Source organism: Pavona decussata, unplaced genomic scaffold (genome assembly GCF_977016875.1).
Source record: "Pavona decussata unplaced genomic scaffold, jaPavDecu1.1 SCAFFOLD_156, whole genome shotgun sequence".
Lineage (NCBI taxonomy): Eukaryota > Metazoa > Cnidaria > Anthozoa > Scleractinia > Agariciidae > Pavona > Pavona decussata.
In genome coordinates, this window is record NW_028145568.1 from 7104468 (window position 1) to 7118966 (window position 14499).

The following is a 14499-nucleotide window of genomic DNA, read 5'->3' on the forward strand; positions in this document are numbered from 1 at the left end:
ACAAAGTGGTCGCTGAAATGCAGTTCTCGATTCTTACAGGCAGCCGCTCTTAAGACCCGTATAAACGGTTTCATCATTTGACCAACATTTGCTCAACAAAAGTTGGACGGATGTTGGGCAAATGCTGGACAAATGTTGTACGGAGTGTTCAAACGGCTTCAACACCATTCAACATTTTCGAGAACAAATGAAATGTTTTGTGGATGTTGAATGAAAGTTTAAACGGATTTAAATTTTATTGAACACGCCTTCAACAATGTTGAATGACCTGTTCAAACGCTCCCAACATTTGGTTCAACAAGGTGTTGAATGCGTGTTGAAACAAATGTTGAAACCGTTTAAACGGGCCTTTAGCCGTTTCCTTCTGTATAAAGTGTAAAAATAACGCTCTGCATAAAACTCAGTATATAACACTTCCTTTAAAGCATGTTTCTGTGTGCAGAGTCGGTTATTTCGTTCGGCTCTCAAATACGCGAGCACGATGTAAAACTTGCCCTTTCATACACTTCGTGGACAAAATTTCGGCACCCAAGCGATCTATTAAAAGCACTGATCTTTTACATGAACCTCCGCTCTTATCCATTCCATGAAATGCACTTTATGCAAAACGTTAAACCTTGGTGAGACAGGAAGGAAATTAGAAGAGCGATTTCGCGAACATCTTTGAGACGTTGAAAGAAATGACATGGATGCATCCAAACCAGTCGCTCGATACGTAACCCGCCTTAACTATTAAATACTCTTACAAACATACGACAGTCTGTGGAATTTCTCTTCATCATGGTAGCACAGAAAGCAGAAAAATGAATAATAGTTATCTTTCACGGCAAATTGGCATTCTTAATCCTTACGGAATCAACAATCGCTTTTCGTCGGACTAATTTATTCTTGTTTTTCACGTTGGCCATGCTCCCACCAACAACGTAGCTCCACTGCTCACTATATAAACCACATACAACCCAAAATTCCATGATTTGCTCTGGCGAGGGCTAACGCTGAAAACGTCAATCTCTTTAAAGTGGTCAAACTACCTTATCAACACTCTACTTGATAAAGCGAAACATTCACTATTACATCACTAAGATTAGACTTTTGTTAGAATATGCCTTGCCTTTCTGGGAAGGGCTGCCCATTTACCTCGAAGAAGATCTACAGAGAGTGCAGAATAGATGTCTAAATTTCATAGGACTCCCTTGGGATACTGTTGAGTCACTAGTAACTATGCGTCAGAAATTGACGGGGAAAGAATTTAAACGTATTTTATTCTCCGAAGCGCGCCTTGCCAACGTTTTTTAGACAAGGCTGTGGATCATGGCCATAACCTAAGATCTTGTACGACGAACCCAGCGCACCTCAGAATACCTGTATCACGCACTACCAGGCACAAAGAATTGCTTATTCCTAGAGGTGCTAAACTTAACTTGACTTATCTCAACCTAATTTAACTTGACATATTTTGACTGTATATATATACATGTCGTGTTTTCAATTTCTTTCCCTTTTATTGTAATATTATCGTAATTCTTTCGCCAAACGTGCTAAATAAAAGTATTATTATTCGGTTCCATCGTCCACCGACGCAGCACCACAGTTTCTTCAGAAATTAACCCCCAGATGCACTTGTTAACCGAATGGTTCATAGTTCGGGGACGTTTGGTGGAGTTGAATAGGTTAATGTAATTTCTGCCAAGTGAGCAGTGCTGTCAAGCGATCACCTTCTTCAGAAACATTTGCCAAAATGTAGATAAACGATAAGCGCGGCGATGAGGGATGGTTTTATTAAACAGTCCTGATTTATAGAACATATCGACGTGACTCTGGTACTGCATTATACATTACCCTGATTTTATGTACAGCTTAATCTCCATTCGATCAGCTTTAACTTAGCAGCTGCGTTCCCACTGACGCAGGGAAGAACGTAACGGTTCTATACTTCCATGGTGAGCTTAACTGAATTGTGGCACTGGTTCAGAAATTGAAAAAGAAAATAGCCGCTGATGCTATGTCTGATCGTTTACAACCAGTGTATAATCAACGCACCTCTTGCACGGAATGACGGCATTTTAAAGACATCACTTTCAATGGATTCTTCAATGGGGCAACAAAAAATATGATCTAGTAGAGAACCAAGTGGGGAACCCATGGCCACGCCATCGGTATGTTTGAATAATTGTCCATTAAACTAAGAAATCTGCCCCTTGGTGGCTCAGTGCTCTGAGAAGATCAACAGAGTCGGTTCTGCTGAGGTTGAAGTGGAACCTGTTGCCTCTGAAGGCCTTGTTAGTGTGTATCTGTATAGTTTCCTTTAGTGGTACGAACATAAACAGCTGTGATGAGATGTCTTTCCACATCTCCGACATCGTTGATATGTGATCAACGAATTTCAGTCACAAAAAATAACTAGCGTAGGTATCCAGACTTCTGCAAAATGATCACGGCATCAAGAGAAAATGAGGATGATCTCTTGTCGCACCGGATCATTTGCCTCATTTTGTTATGGCTTTAACTGGTGAGTGATTTTCAGGAGTGACTTTAGAGGCTTGTTGCCTTTGTGGTGGATATACTTCGTTTTTGCGGGTCTGGCAGGGTCTCAACTGGGTCACCAGACACGATCGGATTCAAGCTGCGAGTAATAAGCTTTCTCCAAACTTGATAATGGTGTCATGACGACAACGGAAAGTCGTTCAATTTCATCCTTAATATTTGCTTGTCTATATATCAGCAAATCTTTGTTAATAAGGATTTCTCTTTTAATATAAGAAATAGCTTTTTCATGGGATGACAGTCACATTTTATCATGGAGCATCTTGTTTTGTAATGTGTCTTTTATTCCGATACTTTTCACTGAACTTTCTTGGGGGAAAAAGGTTTTTATCTGCATCAAAAATTTACTCTTCGAAGTTTTCTTTACAGTACAATACAAAATAGAAGAACTCAACAAACAAGGATACTGATGTATAAATGTAGGAAGATGATGGGCGTTTTGCACTCCGAAGACCATTACATTATTGTGACATGATAAAATACACTTATAAGAACAATACGTGACTTCCTCAAATTGCAAATATAAAATACTAATATATATATTTAGCCAAGCCTAAAAGCGGAGCTCCAGTTTTTTCATAGCGTTTATAGAAATCTGTTTATCGTATGAGCATAATTACCTTACCAGTTCCTTATTCTTTCTGCAGTTATATATTTTTGGTACATATGCAGCAAACTGCCCATCAACAATAGCAATGATATATATATTTAGCCAAGCCTAAAAGCGGAGCTCCACAATTCCTTTTAAATAGCATTTATGTACATGCTACTCTGCATGCTTATTCAGTTACAAATTCGTCATCCTGTCTTGAGTTATATATATTTTAAGTGCATATAAAGCAAACTTTTAACGCGTCAGCGGAAAATGATTTGAACCATAAGCTGTTCTTGTTGATCGTGCGAGATCACATTGCTGAATTCCGATGACGTTTGAGACCATAAAACACTTGTGGTTGAAAAAATTACGCTCCCTCAAATATTTCTCCTGTGGAAAGTATTAATGCATTTGTGTAACGTTTGAATTGCGTTCAATGAAGAAAATTTGGCTACCAAGTAATCTTTACGCGCGTGCAACTTGGCCGCTCGGATAAAGATAAATTTTTTGTTTCAAAATTTATTACTCTGTAAATATTCCTCGTACAGAAATATTTAGAGTCTCAAAATAAACGTTACAAGAAAAGAAATAAAGAGAAAATGATGTTAGGTTATGGTTCGAGATATTTGAACGTTTACTTTAAAATTAGGGCGTACTGTTTACAAGTATGCGCTGGAAATAAATTACACAGGTCAAGCACAAAATGTTCAAAACAATTAATGACTCAAAGAATATTTCTCCTAAAGAAATAACATTAGTCTCTAACTAAAATTTAAGGGAAAAAAAACAGGCAAAATAATGTTTGGTTGCGGCCTGGAGCGTGTTTACAAGACTTATGCGCTGTGAATTGCGAACGAATTACACAAGTCCAGCACAAAATGTCCAAAATTATCGCGATCCTGGGGGATTTTCTCATTGAGCTAAGACGACATTATTTTGCGATAATGTCGTCTCAAAATGACGGGTTTTGATTGGCTCAAAAACTGTCATGTAAGCATGACAGCACGGCACTTAAATGGGTTCGGCGCGCACAGATCAAAATTTTACTTCTGTGAATGAACATGTGACGTTGGATGTTGTTTATTTCTTTTCATCTGAGTTTACAAAGCTTCTGACACTGTTCAAGGACCACTTGTAATATTTTTTTTTGTGGTGAACATGTACCATGGTACAGCGGATACAACGTTTTTCTTGAAGGTAGGCGAAAAAAAGTGATTATAAATTCGATGACGAGAAATTTACTAAAAGACTTTCTTAAGTATGAAAGCGGCCAAGGTAAATAACAATGAGCTTAAATTCCAATAAATTATGGTATTTTCAAAGCAAAAGGATCTGTTTCTTTTCTAATGTCTCTTATCTCTAGAAAAAAAATTGCTCCACTGAAGAGCGCTACTGCGTTCTTTTTCATGGCTCAGGATTGTCAATTTGATCTTCTTGTCGTAGCGCCGAACGGCAGACTCGGTAATTTTTACAGTATTCTTCGCCGCTTGGTTTCTCTTAAATTTCTAAATCTCCACGGCATCTAGCTAGGATAACAATGCTCTGTTTTCGTTTTTGGTTACTAGTATGGTTGCCCTTTTTATTCTTGCCTCAGGTTGTGAGGTTTATTCATCACTGTTTTCAGATTGTTGTTTTTGTCTCGGCGGTAACAAATTGTCAATAAAATTTGCTGGTAAAATGTTTAAACCAACTAGCTCGTCTATTTCTCTTACAGAAATAATTCTAGTCTCCAATAAAGTAAACGTTAACAAACGGAGAATAAAGAAAAACTAATGTTTGGTTGTGGCCCGAAATATTTCACTGAGCGCTTTACAGCGTGTTTACAAAACTTATGCGCTGTGAATGGCGAATGAATTACCCAAGTCCAGCACAAAATGTTCAAAACAATTCATAACTCTGTGAATATTTCTCCTACAGAAATAATTCTAGTCTCTAAGTAAACGTTAACAAACGGAAAATACAGGAAAAATAATGTTTGGTTGTGGTCCGAAATATTTCAGAGAGCGCTTTAATTTAAAATTAGAGCATGTTTACAACACTTATGCGCTGCGAATGGCGAACTAGCTGGAGAAGCCCAACACAAAATGCTGAACACAATTCATAACTCTGTGAATATTTCTTCTACAGAAATAATTCTAGTCTCTAAGTAAACGTTAACAAACGGAGAATACAGAAAAAATAATGTTTGTTTGTGGCCCGAAATATTTCAATGAGCGCTTAAAATTAGAGCGTGTTTACAAAACTTATGCGCCGTGAATTGCGAATGAAATAGAGAAGTCCAACACAAAATGTTCAAAACAATTCATAACTCTGTGAATATATCTCTCACGGTAATAATTCTAGTCTCTAAGTAAACATTAACAAACGGAGAATACAGGAATAATAATGTTTGTTTGTGGCCTGAAATATTTCAGTGAGCGCTTAAAATTAGAGCGTGTTTACAAAACTTATGAGCTGAGAATTGCGATTGAAGTACACAAGTCCAACACAAAATGTTCAAAACAATTCATAACTCTGTGAATATATCTCTCACGGTAATAATTCTAGTCTCTAAGTAAACATTAACAAACGGAGAATACAGGAATAATAATGTTTGTTTGTGGCCTGAAATATTTCAGTGAGCGCTTAAAATTAGAGCGTGTTTACAAAACTTATGAGCTGAGAATTGCGATTGAAGTACACAAGTCCAACACAAAATGTTCAAAACAATTCATAACTCTGTGAATATTTCTTCAACAGAAATAATTCCAGTCTCTTAGTAAACGGTAACAAAAGGAGAATACAGGAAAAATATGGTTTGGTTGTGGCCCGAAATATTTCAGTGAGCGCTTAAAATTAGGGCGTTTTTACAAAACTTATGCGCTGAGAATGGCGAATGAATTAGAGGAGTCCAACACAAAATGTTCAAAACAATTCATAACTTTGTGAATATTCTCTCACGGAAATAATTCTAGTCTCTAAGTAAATATTAACAAACGGAGAATACAGGAATAATAATGTTTGTTTGTGGCCCGAAATATTTCAGTGAGCGCTTAAAATTAGAGCATGTTTACAAAACTTATGCGATGCGAATGGCGAATGAATTAGAGGAGTCCAAAACAAAATGTCCAAAACAACACATAACTCTGTAAATATTTCTCCTACACAAATAATTCAAGTCTTTAAGTAAACGTTAACAAAAGGAGAATACAGGAAAAATAATGTTTGGTTGTGGTCCGAAATATTTAAACGGTTACTGCGTGTTTACAAATGTGCCCTGCAAATGAATTACACAAGTCCAACACAAAACATAACTCTGTGAATAGCTCTGTAAATGTTCAAAGTCAATCTATCCACGACAATTTGTCGTATGGCAACAATTGAAGTATTTGTGTATAATTTAAATAAATATGGAAAATTAGTGACAGTTGCCTGCAAAAATGCATTTGCGACTATGCGACTTGCACGTTGCTTACTCACCCAGCTCACCACATGTTTGTTTCAACTGACATTTCGCCTCCTTGTTCGTCGCTGTCGGGTTTCAAATTTGCTACTTAGTCGCCTGCTTTCTCGACATATGTAGTTTGACAACATATTCAACGAAAACAGGAAATTAGTGCTCTTCAAAATTCTCGTTTGTTTTTCTTAAAGAAGTAAGCCATCCCACTTCCCGCTGAAATAAAACGCAGGTTGCCGCACAGGTTGAGTGTGGCATTTCACAATAGCTTACATAGAGGGGTGGACATACGACGGACGGTCGGAAAGTGACGTCATAACCAAAATTTTTTCGCTTTCATGGGTATACCAAAATTATCAATGGGGCTCCGCGCGCGCCTCCGGCGTGCGGAGCTCCCCTAACAATGTAATACAGAGGGCAAAATTATTGAATGCGGATTTGTTGTAACACAGGGCATTCTTTCTTAATTTTCCTTTCACCGAGGACAAAATTACTTACTCCTGATTGGTCAAGCGGCGAAAATACTCTCTCCTCATTTGTTGAGCACGCCAGTTCTACATTTTGTTGGTTTCTTCATTTTTTGTCCAAAAACAACAACTTCCTTGAGGTTCTTTGGATTTCGAATCTTTAAGCCGGGTTGTCTGTACCAAAAATACAAGGAAATCAAGTGTTACAGCTAGAAAGGAAATTCCTAAAGGTTAAGTTGTCGTGTCTCTCACAAGAAACAGCAAACGATTTTTTTGTCTCAAAGCTAAAAACTCGCATCGGATTGATATTTGTTTGGTTGAGAAACTGACTGAATCAGTCATTGCGGCTAAGTGCTTTCACCTCGCTACTTCTTCTTACAACGAATGATAACAGACATGAACCGAGCATAACACTGTCCTTTTTATGGGAGGAAGGAGAAGGTCGAATTCAGTAAAAGAAATTACTCCGTAAGTTCTTTCTTTGGATCCACCGTTTGCTATTTATCGATCTATTTTCGTGTGATTTTCAAGCGGTAGTAAGCTTCACAGCGCAGGTGAACAATTAATTCATGCTTGACATTAAGTTTTATCTTTGTTAGTTTGCTCGTGGATTAAACTTGTATTCTCTCTTAACTACATGTGTATAATGGTAACTCTTCTCGACAGTTTTGTTTATTTTGTACGCTACGAAAAAATTAAATAATTTGTTTGTTTGCTTGCTTACGGTGAGTGTTTTACTGACTGTTTTACAAAGTTCCTTGATTGTTTTAATAAATTTTACCTAATTTGTTACAAAAGCGTAGTTGCAATTATTCCTCGTAGATTAAAGACTAATTTTCACTTGTATTTTCAAAGTCTTCACAATTGTCCTCGTCGCCCAATTTGGGAAATTTTAAAATGCGCTTGACATTAATCATTAATTCTACTTAACCTCATGCGAATAAAAATACGACCTGTTATACAAGGTAGTAAGGTATTCTTTTGAACCCCAAAAACCCATTTCAGTAGAACTGACATTCTAAGCTACATGATTTTGTGAGTCGGGCGTCCAAAAAAGACAAAAAAATATCAAAATATTATGTATACTGTAGCTAAATAGTCAGAACGGGATCGGCTATTTATCGAATTACGATAGTTTTCTTCATGCTTAAAGTGATATTTACATAGAGCTTTGTTCAATGGACTCCAAACGATATTTGCATTTTCTTTTGTTATAAATTCTTTTCTTTTTTAAGGTGATTCAGGCCAACCGGTTTGTGAAAAGAATGCGCGCTTCGTAGCACTGTCAATGTCTGGTAAATTTTGCTTATCAAGAACGCCTTACGTAAACCTCTGCGAAAAAGGCTACGCTAACCATATATCTTGGAAAAAAAACAAGCCGTAATAATTCATAGCAATTAGAACAGAAATAAACTAAACAGGGGTCTTCGAAAAATTTGCACAACCATAAGCGAATAAATGTTTTGCGTAAGCTTTGAAATGATGAAAATAAAATCACACTTTAATTTTACATTTCGCTTTTACCGCTCTTTGAAAAGACTTTCATTTAAAAATACTCACACATCTTAATCTTTTCCGTTATATCCTATTGTTTTAAGTATTTGTGTTTGTTCTCTGTCATAATTGTCAAAAATAAATGCTAAAATGAGGAAAATATGCGAGAAAAACTTGCCAGTTAAGTTTATGCCAACGAAAGTGTTGCAGCGAGACGTTTGTTTGATTGAGTATTTTAGCTGAGAATCAAATTTTCGTAAATGAAGCAAAATGGGATGAGATGAAAAAAATAAAACTTCAAGGGAAATAACGAACATGAAACGAAATATGAGCTCAAGAGACTGCTCTGAAGTTAGCAGTATTAAGCTTAAGATAAACAAGTTGCAGTGTCAACACTGCAAGAAAAACAATATCTTGCAAAACAGCAAAGTTTTGTGAACAAAATCACATGAATTTACTCGTCTCCATAGAGAATAACAAGTCCTTTTATTCGACTCGCCTGATTTTTTCGGTGTTTTACAACATTAAGTGAGCGAAAAGTTTCACTTAAAGGGGAAAAATCAACGTACGTTTCGTCGCTCTGGATCATAGTAAAATAATTTCTCTTCAAGATTCGACCGCTGTTAAGATGAGCCGCCTCTGAAAAGAGTCCATTTGTTTCTTCCGTCGCTAGTGGTGTTGCTCTTTCTGTAGCTGCTGGAAGGCAAAATTGGGACGAGATTAGAAAATAGAATAAGATTCGAAGGGAAAAAATGAACATGGACCGAAAAAGTGAGCTCAAAATACTGCTCGTAAATTTAGCAGTATTTTGCTAAATCTTAGTTAAAATGCGTTTCAACACTGCAAGAAATCAATATCTTGCAAACTTAGCAAATAACCAGAAAAGTTTTGTCAACAATATCACATAAATATACTCGCCTCTTCGGAGAATAACCAGTCCTTTTATTCCATTGCTGAATTTTTCGCTCGTTTTACAACGTTAAGTGAGTGGAACGTTTCACTTCAAGATAAAAAATCCAACGTTCCGTCGCGCCGGATCGGAGTAAAATAATTTCACTTCAAGATTCTGATGATGTGCCAGTCGATTTGTTTCTCCTGCCGCTAGTCACCTTGCTCTTTCCCCCCCCCCCCCCCCCCCTATTGGTCACATAAATTGACGTTGTATTTTGTCGTTTTTCTAAAACGCAGTTTCTTATCAATGGGGCTCTGCGCGCACGCCTTCGGCGCGCTCGAAGCTCCGCTAAAAAATGTGATTTTCTCAAATTACACTTATAACAACTATAAATGTGATTTCCTCAAATTACAAATTTAAAACTACACATGTCACTTCTTCAATCCACCACATTCAGAAGGTAAGTCAATGAGAAACACTAGTCTTGCCAATCAATGCTTTCACGCCTCACACGCGTAAGGTCGCAGGTTCAAGTCTTGTCTTTCTTTATAAATAACATATAATTTTGTAAAGATCGAAAGAAAAGCAATAAGCTCCATTCGATATTTTAGCTTTGTATCAGAATTCATTTCCTATATAAAAGATTAAATTCTGGCTAAGGGGGTTAGTTTCTTTCTTTCTCAGTGCTGCTAGATCGGTGGGGAGTGGAAACGAATGATTTGTTTTATTAAAAGAGTTGATAAGGTAATTTGGTCAACATAAAGAGATTCAACTGCTGACGTTTCAAGCGTAAACCCTCCGTAAGAGCAAATCAAGGAATTGTGGGTGACGCCATTGGCGGGAGCATGGTAACATGAAAAGCGTTTGTTTATTTTTTGGGGATTAAGAGAGATTTTTCGCTCATTGTAAACTCAGTTATGCGGCTTTCCGTTTCACAAATATGAAAAGATAGCCAGGGAGTGCTATGTGTTTGTAGGTAGATTATGACGCTAATAGAGCGATTTTCAATTGAGTGTCGTAAAGCCAAAACCAAAGTGATTACTCTGGCCAATCGCAAAAGATGTAAACAACATAACGAGCCCACCAGAATTCGAAGCAAATACATGTAACTGGCGCCGAAAACATTTGCGCCGAAAAAACGATTGGTTTTGAATTGGATTACCATTGGTTGAGAAAGTGGCGCGAGTTTTGCTAACCAATCACAGAGCGTAGTAATGCAAAATCAAAGCAAAATGCGCAATTACTTTCGACACTCAAATGAAAACCGTTCTATGTAGTCGTCTGGACACGCGGTGGCCTGTTGGTCTAGTGGCATGATTCTCGCTTAGGGTGCGAGAGGTCCCGGGTTCAACTCCCGGACAGGCCCTGTGTAATTCAATTTTTGTGTTGTCTCGATATGAATTTTTTATTACAGAGACCTAAACTATAAAGCACATCTTGCGTTTTTCTCAACGAGGTTTTGTTCTCTCTGTGTTTTTCTAACAGTAAATTGAGGAAATATTGCAGGAACAAATTTCTGAAAGAAGGAAACTCCATCTCAATGCCTGGCCGACCGTCTCCTATTTTAAAAGGGGGCAACTCAAATGATTTGTTCACCTTTCTAGAAATTCTTCAATCACACAGCAATCTGTCAGCAGAAGTTCGAATTTCTTAAGTAAAGCTGAATTTAAAATACACATCGGAAATTTACTGCCACAGTACGGTACATCAGATGCTTTGACTCCAGGCCACAAACATTACACAAAGATTGAGTGATGCGTAGGCAGAAAGGGACGTTCTTATCTTTTCCATACAGCCAACCTTTAACACGTCATCAACTTACCCACGATGAAAACTAGCAATAAAAAGAGGCTAGAGGTATCTTTTACTTGAGCTGTTGGATTTGAAGCTACAGTCCTCCTAAGTTACCAAAGAAACAAAGAGTTGGCACCTTTAAATCGAATTTTTTTCTTTAGCGTCGTGAAGCAATATAACTCTAAGGCAACACTAAAAAGAGTGTTAACTGACAGAAAAAGGGTTTACCGAAACACCGAGACACTGTTCCACGGCAAACGCATTGACTTATCTACTTGTACTCTTGTTCGTTTATTGTTTAAGATCGTTTTAAAAATAATGCTCAATAGTACAAAAAATAATTGAAAAATCCGGGTATTGATCCCTAATTCTCCGACCACTGAAAATGCAACTTTGCTTAAAATTAATAACTACAAGGAAAATGAATGATCGCCAAAAATAGCAAAAACGAAAACACTCACCGGAGGACTAATGAATATAGCTCATGTGGTGGCAACATGTGCCCGCCTCTGACTTAGGAAAGAAAATTCGCAGATTTTTCCAATTATAGGTTGGACAAAACATACCTTCATAAGTGAAAATGTTTCTGCCCGTGGACGATGTAAAACAAGTACATGGAATCTATTGAGGGACTGAAAGGAAGACTTACTGTTTCCCCTTTATTAATAGCCAATGTCTAATAGTTAAACTCAGTCAGTAAGTTACCGGTCATTGCTTTGCCTCCCAAACATGTGGAGCCTACGTTCCTCAGAAAAGGACAAGCCGCCTCCCAGAATTCTATGTATGAATCTTTATTAAGCCCTTGTTATTTAACGGTATAAATATCCAGACGAACGTGCTACCCAAAAATTTTGTAACAGATTATTAACATTCGCCTTTGAGGTCTTAGTGGAAGTACGAAAGTGGCCGGCCAGAGGTGAAGCAGGTTCCATTCAACAAAAACGTTTGCTCTGTAGCAAGGAAGGAAAAAAAACCTTAATGGTCCGTATGAGGGTCAAACTCACGACCTTGGCGTTATCAGCACCACGCTCTGTCGACTGAGCTAACGGACCAGACACATCTACAGGTTGGAATTTAAATATTTAAAATTGAAATGATGCGTGTGTCGTTGTTGTTGTTCTTTTTTAAAATTTTTTTCAATGTTTTTCAATCGTATTAGTCTCGTGTGGACCGGAACAAACATCTTCAAGAAGGCTTCTTGATTTTTTTTTAAAAGAAAAAGAAAGTTTTTTATAAAGGGAGGTCATGATCATTTTGAAGGAAGTAGTTTCCAAGACCTTTATAGGTTTCACATACCGAATGGAAATTGACTGAAATTTTTCTAATTTTGAAGATCGAGAGCTTATATTATCACTAAGATTATCTTAACTTATATATAAATCTTCTGGTAAGATGAACCACAAATATGAAAAAAACCCAACCGATTCTTCGATCCAACAACATACTCAAAATTTTTGTCATGTTTCTTTCAGAATTCTAGAGTTGGCCAAACGAACATAAAAAAAATTCCCGGCAGAATCGAACACTCTTTGATCAGTGCTGCAGGCGTTTATTGTTCCTCGACTTCAATATTTTGAATTCTTTCGATGGCATATCTAACGTTGTCGAAAAAGAACATTGGTTGCAAAAGATGGATGACTTTATATTATTTTTGATCAGTTTCGCCCCGTTTCGGGAACAGAAGCTCAGTTCAACTAATTAATGCTCAAATGTTTAAATCAATTTTCAAGTTCAGAGACATAAAATATACCGGAAAGCAAGTCAGCTATCCAGAGAGGAAAGGAATGCCACTCTTGCGTTCACGAGCAACCCTCTAAGCCCTGGATCGGAATATTCGCTATCCGGTAAAATTTGTGTCTTGCTGGGAACTCGCTTGCCACTTCAATAAAAGAAATAATGATTTAAATCGATTCTGTGTTAAAATCAGCGAGTTGCTATAACATTCTGCCATGCACCCAATTAGGACCAAAAAACAATGTGACTAGAAAGGTAATTTTCCATTATTTCTTTGTTACAGTGAAGCACCAGTAACATAACAGATATAATTATAATAAAATTCAAATAATGAAAAAACCTTCCTTATGGCAGGGCCAAAAGCATCGTCCCCGGGTGGGCTTGAACCACCAACCTTTCGGTTAACAGCCGAACGCGCTAACCGATTGCGCCACGGAGACATGTTGAAAGATTACCCCAAAAAGAAGAGTTGGCTGATAAGGGAAACTAAGAGATTCTGCCATTCTCTGGAAATTTCTTCGATCTACAATGTATCCCTTCCTCGTGCTAAAATAAAAATATTTGGTTTGCTTTCCAACAAATATAGACGTCACATTAGATGAGTAATTACGCGACGATCAGACCGATTAACTACCCTTTTTTGTTCTAACCTTCTGTACTCCTTACACTTTGTCCTACTGTACTTCTCTTACAATGTTCTTAATGGTCTACAGTTAGGGTTTAAATCAATTGATTGTCTTCCCCTTTGTTGGCCAAAAATAATGCTATAGAACGCCATCTCAACTGTCTCAGCCAGTTGAAAACTGAAATTGTCTTTAAAAACTGCTTCTATACTTACCGCAGAATTGATAAGCTAAACTATTAAACTAATCACTGGCACGTACTTTTTGCGATATTTTCAAAGTTAGGATGCGACCGAGCCGTTTGAAAACAAGAGGTATATAATATGAGACGTATCTCGTCACCGTGGCAGTGAACATACAGGAACATAGAATTTGTGCCTTTTTGTCCTTTTTGGTCCCTTTGAAATTTACTTTTGTCCACAAAATATTCAGTTAAGCGATGGAATTTCATTCTCTTAACTTTAAGGACGTTTTTCAAATCGCACTTTTCAGCGTTCGTTTTTTTAAAGGAGTTTTGTTCGATGGGCAGAGGTTTTTCCCATATGATCGATGCGCTTTAATTTAAGGTAATTCGAATTTTCTGTTACAAAATTCAAGTAATCGCTGTTGCACATGTTTTCAAATATTCTGAAATTCGTCTGCTTTTCTAATGAAGCAATCTCTTTTCTTTAAAATGATGTGAACAACATTTGTTTTAATCTCATCTAGCAGGAGTTATCTTTTCTTAACCAAACATTAGGGACCGGACATAAATTAGAGGGGGGGGGGAGGGCCGGTGCATTTTTGTTTTAGCCTACCAGTTTTGGGGAGACCCTCCCCATTCCAGGTGCAGAAAAAATGTTGACCCTCCAAAATAGTTTGCATAATTTATCATGACCCCCCACCCCTCCTCCCACACTAAGGCTACCTGTATTGCAGCA

At 37.4% G+C, this 14499-nt stretch overlaps 3 non-coding genes across 3 annotated transcripts; 1 reads left to right on the forward strand and 2 right to left on the reverse strand.

Annotated features, from left to right (window-relative positions):
• Positions 1–10722: 10722 nt before the first annotated feature.
• On the forward strand, positions 10723–10794 carry Trnap-agg (transfer RNA proline (anticodon AGG)). The gene has a single exon. It is a non-coding gene; the product is annotated as a tRNA-Pro (tRNA).
• Positions 10795–12201: 1407 nt separating this feature from the next.
• Positions 12202–12274, reverse strand: Trnai-gau (transfer RNA isoleucine (anticodon GAU)). The gene has a single exon. It is a non-coding gene; the product is annotated as a tRNA-Ile (tRNA).
• Positions 12275–13322: 1048 nt separating this feature from the next.
• On the reverse strand, positions 13323–13396 carry Trnan-guu (transfer RNA asparagine (anticodon GUU)). Its single transcript has one exon. It is a non-coding gene; the product is annotated as a tRNA-Asn (tRNA).
• Positions 13397–14499: the final 1103 nt, after the last annotated feature.